This window comes from Triticum dicoccoides, chromosome 5A, assembly GCF_002162155.2.
Source record: "Triticum dicoccoides isolate Atlit2015 ecotype Zavitan chromosome 5A, WEW_v2.0, whole genome shotgun sequence".
In the NCBI taxonomy this organism is placed as follows: Eukaryota; Viridiplantae; Streptophyta; class Magnoliopsida; order Poales; family Poaceae; genus Triticum; species Triticum dicoccoides.
Window position 1 is genome coordinate 649,626,850 of NC_041388.1, and position 12,083 is coordinate 649,638,932.

Below are 12,083 nucleotides of genomic sequence, written 5' to 3' on the forward strand. Positions count from 1 at the left end.
GAGAAAAACTATGTTGAAAGATGTTAGTAGCAATTATGCGGATTGGATCCGTGATTTGAGGATTATCCTCATTACTGCATAGAAGAATTATGTCCTTGATGCACCGCTAGGTGACAGACCGATTACAGGAGCAAATGCAGACATTATGAACGTTTGGCAAGCTCGATATGATGACTACTTGATAGTTTAGTGCACCATGCTTTACGTCTTAGAATTGGGGCTTCAAAGATGTTTTTAACGCCACAGAACATATAAGATGTTCTAAGAGTTGAAATTGGTATTTCATACTCATGCCCGTGTCAAGAGGTATGAGACCTCTGACAGTACTTTGCCTACAAGATGGAGGAGAATAGCTCAACCAGTGAGCATGTACTCAGATTGTCTGGGTAATACAATTGCTTGAATCAAGTGGGAGTTAATCTTCCAGATAAGATAGTAATTGACAAAGTTCTCTAGTCACTATCACCAAGTTACTAGAACTTCGTGATGAACTATAATATGCAAAGGATGACGAAAGTAATTCCCGAGCTCTTCGCGATGCTGAAATTGGCGAAGGTAGAAATCAATAAAAACATCAAGTGTTGATGGTTGACAAGACCACTAGTTTCAAGAAAAAGGGCAAAGCGAAGAAGGGGAACTTCAAGAAGAATGGCAAGCAAGTTGCTGCTCAAGTGAAGAAGCCCAAGTCTGGACCTAAGCCTGAGACTAAGTGCTTCTATTGCAAAGGACTGGTCACTGGAAGCGGAACTACCCCAAGTATTTGGCGGATAAGAAGGATGGCAAAGTGAACAAAGGTATATTTGATATACATGTTATTGATGTGTGCTTTACTAGTGTTTATAGCAACCCCTCGGTATTTGATACTGGTTCAGTTGCTAAAAGTAGTAACTCGAAACGGGAGTTGCAGAATGAACAGAGACTAGTTAAGGGTGAAGTGACGATGTGTGTTGGAAGTGGTTCCAAGATTGATACGATCACCATCGCACACTCCCTATACTTTCCGGATTAGTGTTGAACCTAAAATAAATGTTATTTGGTGTTTGCGTTAAGCATGAATATGATTTGATCATGTTTATTGCAATACGGTTATTCATTTAAGTCAGAGAATAATTGTTCTGTTTACATGAATAAAACCTTATATGGTCATACATCCAATGTAAATGTTTTACTAAATCTCATCGTAATGATACACATATTCATAATATTGAAGCCAAAAGATGAAAAGTTAATAATGATAGTGCAACTTATTTGTGGCACTACCGTTTAGGTCGTATTGGTGTAAAGCGCATGAAGAAAATCCATGCTGATGGGCTTTTGGAATCACTTGATTATGAATCACTTGATGCTTGCGAACCATGCCTCATGAGCAAGATGACTAAGACTCCGTTTTTTGTAACAATGGAGCAAGCAACTGACTTATTGGATATAATACATACTGATGTATGAGGTCTGATGAGTGTTGAGGCTCGCGGTGGGTATCGTTATTTTCTGACCTTCACAGATGATTTGAGTAGATATGGGTATATCTACTTGAAGAAACATAAGTCCGAAACATTTGAAAAGTTCAAAGAATTTCAGAGTGAAGTGGAAAATCAACGTAACAAGAAAATAAAGTTTCTACAATCTGATCGCAGAGGCGAATGATACGTCTCCAATGTATCTATAATTTTTGATTGCTCCATGCTATATTATCTACTATTTTGGACATTATTGGGCTTTATTTTCCACTTTTATATTATTTTTGGGACTAGCCTATTAACCGGAGGCCCAGCCCAGAATTGCTGTTTTTTGCCCATTTCAGTGTTTCGGAGAAACAGAATATCAAACGGAGTCCAAATGGAATGAAACCTTCGGAAACAAGATTTTCTCATCAGATAAGATCCAGGAGACTTGGACCCTCTGTCAAGAAAGCCATGAGGTGGTCAAGAGGGTGGAGGGCGCCCCCCCTAGGGCGCGCCCCCTGCCTCATGGGCCCCTCGAAGCTCCACCGACGTACTTCTTCCTCCTATATATACCTACGTACCCCCAAACGACCGGGGACGGAGCCAAAAACCTAATTCCACCGTCGCAACTTTCTGTATCCACGAGATCCCATCTTGGGGCCTGTTCTAGAGCTCCACTAGAGGGGGCATCGATCACGGAGGGCTTCTACATCATCATCCAAGCCCCTTCGATGAAGTGTGAGTAGTTTACTTCAGACCTACGGGTCCATAGTTAGTAGCTAGATGGCTTCTTCTTTCTTTTTGGATCTCAATACAATGTTCTCCCCTCTCTTGTGGAAATCTATTCGATGTAATCTTCTTTTTGCGGTGTGTTTGTTGAGACCGATGAATTGTGGGTTTATGATTAAGTCTATCTATGAATAATATTTGAATCTTCTCTGAATTCTTTTATGTATGATTAGTTATCTTTGCAAATCTCTTCGAATTATCAGTTTGGTTTGGCCTACTAGATTGGTTGTTCTTTCCATGGGAGAAGTGCTTAGATTTGGGTTCGATCTTGCGGTGTCCTTTCCCAGTGACAGAAGGGGCAGCAAGGCACGTATTGTATTGTTGCCATCGAGGATAACAAGATGGGGTTTTTATCATATTGCATGAAACTATCCCTCTACATCATGTCATCTTGCTTAAGGCATTACTCTGTTTTTAACTTAATACTCTAGATGCATGTTGGATAGCGGTCGATGAGTGGCGTAATAGTAGTAGATGCAGGCAGGAGTCGGTCTACTTGTCTCGGACATGATGCCTATATACATGATCATACCTAGATATTCTCTTAACTATGCTCAATTCTGTCAATTGCTCAACAGTAATTTGTTCACCCACCGTAGAATACTTATGCTCTTGAGAGAAGCCACTAGTGAAACCTATGGCCCCCAGGTCTCTTTCTCATCATATCAATCTCCATCACTTTATTATTGCTTTGCTTTTACTTTGCTTTTACTTTTTACTTTGCATCTCTATACCAAAAATACCAAAAATATTATTTATCATGTCTATCAGATCTCACTTCCGTAAGTGACCGTGAAGGGATTAACAACCCCTAAGTGCGTTGGTTGCGTTGAGCTATTGTTTTTGTGTAGGTACGAGGGACTCGCGCGTAGCCTCCTACTGGATTGATACCTTGGTTCTCAAAAACTGAGGGAAATACTTACGCTACTTTGCTGCATCATCCTCTCCTCTTCGGGGAAATCCAACGCAGTGCTCAAGAGGTAGCAAGAAGAATTTCTGGCGCCGTTGCCGGGGAGTCTGCGCAAAAGTCAACATACCAAGTACCCATCACAATCCCTATCTCCCGCATTACATTATTTGCCATTTGCCTCTCGTTTTCCTCTCCCCCACTTCACCCTTGTCGCTTTATTCGCCCTCTCTCTCTCTATCCCCCTCTCTCTCTATTTGCCTCTTTTTGCCCGTTTGCTTTTTGTTTGCTTGTGTGTTAGTTTGCTTGCTTGTCGTTATGGCTAGTCCCATATCTTCTCCGTTGACCCCTGAGTTCGAAATCTTTCACTTTAATTAGGAGAAAACTTAAAAGATGCCTGGTTGAGAATAATGGAATCTCATCGTAATTGTGCCTCTGAAATAAATCTGAGAATTTTGCTTCGCAATTTTTATGTTGGATTAAATATGTCTCATAGACAACTCTTGGATTGCGTTGCTAAAGGCAATTTTATTGAAATCGATCCCCATATTGCACTTGAAATTATAGAAGGTATAGTGGGAACACTACCTCAACAAAAGGGGCCTCATCCTACTGAGGAAGAGACACAAGTTTTTGAAAAAATTTGTGAAGTTACTAAAATCTTGCAGAAATCTCTTGAACCTCTTAAGAACATTAGTGGAAATACTCACCGCATGAATATGTTGATTACCCTTTGCAATAAGCGGTTCGATTCTTTAGATCTAAAAATTTCAGAATATGAAGGGAAACATAAAGAACCTCCCAGATTCGAGCTTGATTCCACTAAAAACTTGAAAACCAAAGATGGCAATACCTAGATCTATTCTTGCTTGTTATGCCTAGCTAGGGGCGTTAAATGATAGCGCTTGTTGGGAGGCAACCCAATTTTATTTTTATTCCTTGATTTTTGCTCCTGTTTAGTAATAAATAATTTATTTAGCCTCTATTTTGGTTGTGTTTAATTAGTGTTTGTGCCAAGTAGAACCGTTGGGAAGACTTGGGGAAAGTCTTGTTGAACTTGCTGTAAAAAACAGAAACTTTAGCGCTCACGAGAACTGCTGTCATTTTTATTTAGAGAGTTCTATTTAGTTAATTATTTTTGAAGATGATTAATACATAAATTCCTCACGTCCATCAATTTCTTTTAGAATTGTTGGGGTTCCACATCTTGCGCTAGCTACAGATTACTATAGACTTTTCTGTTTTTGACAGATTCTGTTTTTCCTATGTTGTTTGCTTATTTTGATGAATCTATGGCTAGTAAAATAGTTTATAATCCATAGAGAAGTTGGAATACAGTAGGTTTAACACCAATATAAATAAATAATGAGTTCATTACAGTACCTTGAAGTGGTCTTTTGTTTTCTTTCGCTAACAGAACTCACGAGTTTTCTACTTTAAGTTTTGTGTTGTGAAGTTTTCAAGTTTTGGGTAAAGATTTGATGGATTATGGAACAAGGAGTGGCAAGAGCCTAAGCTTGGGGATGCCCATGGCACCCCCAAGATAATCTAAGTACACCTAAAAGCCAAAGCTTGGGGATGCCCCGGAAGGCATCCCCTCTTTCGTCTACTTCTGTTGGTAACTTTACTTGGAGCTATATTTTTATTCACCACATGATATGTGTTTTGCTTGGAGCGTCTTTTATGATTTGAGTCTTTGCTTGGTAGTTTACCACAATCATCCTTGCTGTACACACCTTTTGAGAGAGCCATACATAATTTGGAATTTGATAGAATACTCTATGTGCTTCACTTATGTTGTCTCAACATAGCCGGTCCCAAGCCCGGGTAAAGGAGGAGGGTTGTGATAGGCTTGGCGAGCCAACGTAAAAACTCAGCCACTCTTATGGAGATGAAACCCAAAAGATTTTCGTTGGGGCGTAACCCTCTCAGCGACGCGCCACATCGGAACCCGGGTGTGGTGGAAAATGGGCAAGGGCCGGGCCGTCACCCCCCAAGTGGCGCGCCGTATCTTGATCCGGATACGGTGGCAAGTGAGCGAGGATCGGGTCGTCGCATCCTTAGTGGCGCGCTACATCGGCACCCGGATGTAGTGGAAAATGAGCAAGGGTCTTCGCATTTGACTCGACGAGTGCGAAGGGTAAGGAAGCTAGCCGAGCCTAGGAGGATTCGCTTAGGTAGATGGAACGTAGGGTCTCTGACAGGGAAGCTTCGGGAGCTAGTTGATGCAGCAGTGAGGAGAGGTGTTGATATCCTTTGCGTCCAAGAAACCAAATGGAGAGGACAGAAGGCGAAGGAGGTGGAGGATACCGGCTTCAAGCTGTGGTACACGGGGACGGCTGCAAACAGAAATGGCGTAGGCATCTTGATCAACAAGAGCCTCAAGTATGGAGTGGTAGACGTCAGGAGACGTGGGGACCGGATTATCCTGGTCAAGCTGGTAGCTGAGGACTTGGTTCTCAATGTTATCAGCGCATATGCCCCGCAAGTAGGCCACAATGAGAACACCAAGAGGGAGTTCTGGGAAGGCTTGGAAGACATGGTTAGGAGTGTACCGATTGGTGAGAAGCTCTTCATAGGAGGAGACCTCAATGGCCACGTGGGTACATCTAACACAGGTTTTGAAGGGGCGCATGGGGGCTTTGGCTATGGCATCAGGAATCAAGAAGGAGAAGATGTCTTAATCTTTGCTCTAGCCTACAACATGATTGTAGCTAACACCCTCTTTAGAAAGAGAGAATCACATCTGGTGACTTTTAGTAGTGGCCAACACTCTAGCCAGATTGATTTCATCCTCTCGAGAAGAGAAGATAGGCGTGCGTGCCTAGACTGTAAGGTGATACCTGGGGAGAGTGTTGTACCCCAGCATAAGCTGGTGGTTGCTGACTTCCGCTTTCGGATTCGTGTCCAGCGGGATAAGCGTGCCAAGGTCGCTAGAACGAAGTGGTGGAAGCTCAAGGGGGAGGTAGCTCAGGTGTTCAAGGAGAGGGTATTTAAGGAGGGCCCTTGGGAGGAAGGAGGGGATGCGGACAATGTGTGGATGAAGATGGCGACTTGCATTCGTAAGGTGGCCTCGAAGGAGTTTGGAGTGTCTAGGGGAAGGAGAAGCGAAGATAAGGATACCTGGTGGTGGAATGATGATGTCCAGAAGGCGCTTAAAGAGAAGAAAGATTGCTTCAGACGCCTATACCTGGATAGGAGTGCAGACAACATAGAGAAGTACAAGATGGCGAAGAAGGCCGCAAAGCGAGCTGTTGGTGAAGCAAGGGGTCGGGCATATGAGGACCTCTACCAACGGTTAGGCACGAAGGAAGGTGAAAGGGACATCTATAAGATGGCTAAGATCCGGGAGAGGAAGACGAGGGATATTGGCCAAGTCAAATGCATCAAGGACGGAGAAGGCCAACTCTTGGTGAAGGACGAAGAGATTAAGCATAGATGGCGGGAGTACTTCGACAAGCTGTTCAATGGGGAGAATGAGAGTTCTACCATTGAACTGAATGACTCCTTTGATGAGACCAGCATGCGTTTTGTGCGGCGCATCCAGGAGTCTGAGGTGAAGGAGGCTTTAAAAAGGATGAAAGAAGGCAAGGCGATGGGCCCTGATTGTATCCCCATTGAGGTGTGGAAAGGTCTCGGGGACATAGCGATAGTATGGCTAACCAAGCTTTTCAACCTCATTTTTCGTGCAAACAAGATGCCAGAAGAATGGAGACGGAGTATATTAGTACCAATCTTCAAGAACAAGGGGGATGTTCAGAGTTGTACTAATTACCGTGGAATTAAGCTGATGAGCCATACAATGAAGCTATGGGAGAGAGTCATTGAGCACCGCTTAAGAAGAATGACAAGCGTGACCAAAAATCAGTTTGGTTTCATGCCTGGGAGGTCGACCATGGAAGCCATTTTCTTGGTACGACAACTTATGGAGAGATATAGGGAGCATAAGAAGGACTTGCATATGGTGTTCATTGACTTGGAGAAGGCCTATGATAAGATACCGCGGAATGTCATGTGGTGGGCCTTGGAGAAACACAAAGTCCCAGCAAAGTACATTACCATCATCAAGGACATGTACAATAATGTTGTGACAAGTGTTCGAACAAGTGATGTCGACACCGATGACTTCCCGATTAAGATAGGACTGCATCAGGGGTCAGCTTTGAGCCCTTATCTTTTTGCATTGGTGATGGATGAGGTCACAAGGGGTATACAAGGAGATATCCCATGGTGTATGCTCTTTGCGGATGATGTGATGCTAGTTGACGATAGTCGGACGGGGGTAAATAGGAAGTTAGAGTTATGGAGACAAACCTTGGAATCGAAAGGGTTTAGGCTTAGTAGAACTAAAACCGAGTACATGATGTGCGGTTTCAGTACTACAAGCTGTGAGGAGGAGGAGGTTAGCCTTGATGGCCAGGTGGTACCTCGGAAGGACACCTTTCGGTATTTGGGGTCAATGTTGCAGGAGGATGGGGGTATTGATGAAGATGTGAACCATCGAATCAAAGCCGGATGGATGAAGTGGCGCCAAGCTTCTGGCATTCTCTGTGACAAGAGAGTGCCACAAAAGCTAAAAGGCAAGTTCTACAGGACGGCGGTTCGACCCGCAATGTTGTATGGCGCGGAGTGTTGGCCGACTAAAAGGCGACATATTCAACAGTTAGGTGTGGCGGAGATGCGTATGTTGAGATGGATGTGTGGCCACACGAGGAAGGATCGAGTCCGGAATGATGATATACGAGATAGAGTTGGGGTAGCACCAATTGAGGAGAAGCTTGTCCAACATCGTTTGAGATGGTTTGGGCATATTCAGCGCAGGCCTCCAGAAGCTCCAGTGCATAGCGGACGGCTAAAGCGTGCGGAGAATGTCAAGAGAGGGAGGGGTCGACCGATTTTGACATGGGAGGAGTCCGTTAAGAGAGACCTTAAGGATTGGAGTATCGACAAAGAGCTAGCTATGGACAGGGGTGCGTGGAAGCTTGCTATCCATGTGCCAGAGCCATGAGTTGGTTGCAAGATCTTATGGGTTTCACCTCTAGCCTACCCCAACTTGTTTGGGACTAAAGGCTTTGTTATTGTTGTTGTTGTACTCTATGTGCTTCACTTATATCTTTTGAGCTCTATAGTTTTACTCTAGTGCTTCACTTATATCTTTTGAGTTATATAATTTTGCTCTAGTGCTTCACTTATATCTTTTAGAGCACGTTGGTGGATTTGTTTTATAGAAACTATTGATCTCTCATGCTTCACTTAGATTATTTTGAGAGTCTTAATAGCATGGTAATTTGCTTAAAATCCTAATATGCTTGGTATGCAAGATTAATAATAAAACTTTCTTATGAGTGTGTTGAATACTAAGAAAAGTTTGATGCTTGATGATTGTTTTGAGATATGGAGGTAATAATATCAAAGTCGTGCTAGTTGAGTAGTTGTGAAATTGAGAAATACTTGTGTTGAGGTTTGCAAGTCCCGTAGCATGCACGTGTGGTAAACGTTATGCAACAAATTTGAAACATGAGGTGTTATTTGATTGTCTTCCTTATGAGTGGCGGTCGGGGACGAGCGATGGTCTTTTCCTACCAATCTATCCCCCTAGGAGCATGCGCGTAGTACCGAGGTTTTTGATGACTTGTAGATTTTTGCAATAAGTATGTGAGTTCTTTATGACTAATGTTGAGTCCATGGATTATACGCACTCTCACCCTTCCATCCTTGCTAGTCTCTTCGGTACCGTGCATTGCCCTTTCTCACATTGAGAGTTGGCGCAAACTTCGCCGGTGCATTCAAACCCCGTGATATGATACGCTCTTTCACACATAAACCTCCTTATATATTCCTCAAAACAGCCACCATACCTACCTATTATGGCATTTCCATAGCCATTCCGAGATATATTGCCATGCAAATTTCCATCATTCCGTTCATCATGACACATTCATCATTGTCATATTGCTTAGCATGATCATGTAGTTGACATAGTATTTATGGCAAAGCCACCGTTCATAATTATTTCATACATGTCACTCTTGGTTCATTGCATATCCCGGTACACCGCCGGAGGCATTCATATAGAGTCATCTTTTGTTCTAGTATCGAGTTGTAATCATTGAGTTGTAAATAAATAGAAGTGTGATGATCATCATTATTAGAGCATTGTCCCAAGTGAGGAATATAAAAAAAGAAAGGCCATAAAAAGGCCCAAAAAATGAGAGAAAAAGAGAGAAGGGACAATGTTACTATCCTTTTACCACACTTGTGCTTCAAAGTAGAACCATGATCTTCATAGTAGAGAGTCTCTCATGTTATCACTTTCATATACTAGTGGGAGTTTTTCATTATAGAACTTGGCTTGTATATTCCAACAATGGGCCTCCTCAAGTGCCCTAGGTCTTCGTGAGCAAGCAAGTTGGATGCACACCCACTAGTTTATTTTGTTGAGCTTTCATACATTTATAGCTCTAGTGCATCCGTTGCATGGCAATCCCTACTCCTTGCATTAACATCAATGGGTGGGCATCTCCATAGCCCATTGATTAGCCTCGTCGATGTGAGACTTTCTCCTTTTTTGTCTTCTCCACATAACCGCCCTCATTATATTCTATTCCACCTATAGTGCTATGTCCATGGCTCGCGCTCATATATTGCGTGAAAGTTTATAGGTTTGAGATTACTAAAGTATGAAACAATTGTTTGGCTTGTCATCGGGGTTGTGCATGATGAGAGCATTATTGTGTGACAAAATGAAACATGACTAAACTATATGATTTTGTAGGGATGAACTTTCTTTGGCCATGTTATTTTGAGAAGACATAATTGCTTAGTTAGTATGCTTGAAGTATTATCATTTTTATGTCAATATGAACTTTTGTCTTGAATCTTTCGGATCTGAATATTCATACCACAATTAAGAATAATTACATTCGAATTATGCCAAGTAGCACTCCGCATCAAAAATTATGTTTTTATCATTTACCTACTCGAGGACGAGCAGGAATTAAGCTTGGGGATGCTTGATACGTCTCCAACGTATCTATAATTTTTGATTGCTCCATGCTATATTATCTACTGTTTTGGACATTATTGGGCTTTATTTTCCACTTTTATATTATTTTTGGGACTAACCTATTAACCGGAGGCCCAGCCCAGAATTGTTGCTTTTTGCCTATTTCAGTGTTTCGGAGAAACGGAATATCAAATGGAGTCCAAACGGAATGAAACCTTCGGAAACGTGATTTTCTCATCAGATAAGATCCAGGAGACTTGGACCCTCTGTCAAGAAAGCCACGAGGCGGTCACGAGGGTGGAGGGCGCCCCCCTAGGGCGCGCCCCCTGCCTCGTGGGCCCCTCGAAGCTCCACCAACGTACTTCTTCTCCTATATATACCTACGTACCCCCAAACGATCGGGGACGGAGCCAAAAACCTAATTCGACCGCCGCAACTTTCTGTATCCACGAGATCCCATCTTGGGGCCTGTTCCGGAGCTCTGCCGGAGGGGGCATCGATCACGGAGGGCTTCTACATCATCATCCAAGCCCCTCCGATGAAGTGTGAGTAGTTTACTTCAGACCTACGGGTCCATAGTTAGTAGCTAGATGGCTTCTTCTCTCTTTTTGGATCTCAATACAATGTTCTCCCCCTCTCTTGTGGAGATCTATTCGATGTAATCTTTTTTTGCGGTGTGTTTGTTGAGACTGATGAATTGTGGGTTTATGATTAAGTCTATCTATGAATAATATTTGAATCTTCTCTGAATTCTTTTATGTATGATTGGTTATCTTTGCAAGTCTCTTCGAATTATCAGTTTGGTTTGGCCTACTAGATTGGTTGTTCTTGCCATGGGAGAAGTGCTTAACTTTGGGTTCGATCTTGCGGTGTCCTTACCCAGTGACAGAAGGGGCAGCAAGGCACGTATTGTATTGTTGCCATCGAGGATAACAAGATGGGGTTTTTATCATATTGCATGAAACTATCCCTCTGCATCATGTCATCTTGCTTAAGGCGTTACTCTATTTTTAACTTAATACTCTAGATGCATGCTGGATAGCGGTCGATGAGTGGAGTAATAGTAGTAGATGCAGGCAGGAGTCGGTCTACTTGTCTCGGACGTGATGCCTATATACATGATCATACCTAGATATTCTCATAACTATGCTCAATTCTGTCAATTGCTCAACAGTAATTTGTTCACCCACCATAGAATACTTATGCTCTTGAGAGAAGCCACTAGTGAAACCTATGGCCCCCGGGTCTCTTTCTCATCATATCAATCTCCATCACTTCATTATTGCTTTGCTTTTACTGTAACATCCCAAATTTACAATTTGGAATGTTATACACTAGATCATCATGCATATCATATTTTCATGCATTTTGGTTGATCCTAGAAATTTCACGCAACACAAGGACCCACGGAGAGAGTTGGAGATTTCGTTATTTTCATATTTGAGTTCTCTCAAATTTTGGAAAAGAGGATCATTTGATTTATTTATTTCATCTTCAATTATTTTTCCAATATCAAAAAAATGAGAGAGGGAATAATATGACTTTCCCAAAGTTAGGAAAAATGAAGATCTAATGAATAAATCAAATTTTGGTTTTGCCGGAGTTTTGTTTGCTTTTATTTGGATAGGGAAAAATGCGCGTTTTCAAAATTTGCATTTTAGGCCCGGAGAAAAGTTCATTTTGTTCGACTCATTTTTAGGAGTCGGGGAAAATTTACTTTAGATTTTTCGGAGTTTGTTTAGATAGTTTTTCTTTTGTTTTTTCTGCGCACGAAACCGATTTAAAAAAAAAGAGACCGCAGCGCCCGCCTGGGACAAGGGCCTAGCCGGCCGGCCTAGCCGCCCCGTGCGCCAGGCACAGCCGCCAGCCACCACCGCCAGGCCGAGTCCCAACGGGACTCCAAGCCGCCGCCGCCTCCCCCTTGCCCCTTCCCCAAGCA

General features: G+C 42.7%; 1 pseudogene; it reads left to right on the forward strand.

Moving 5' to 3' along the window:
- Positions 1-5,077: 5,077 nt before the first annotated feature.
- LOC119303407 lies at positions 5,078-7,285 on the forward strand (annotated as a pseudogene).
- The last annotated feature ends 4,798 nt before the right edge of the window (positions 7,286-12,083 follow it).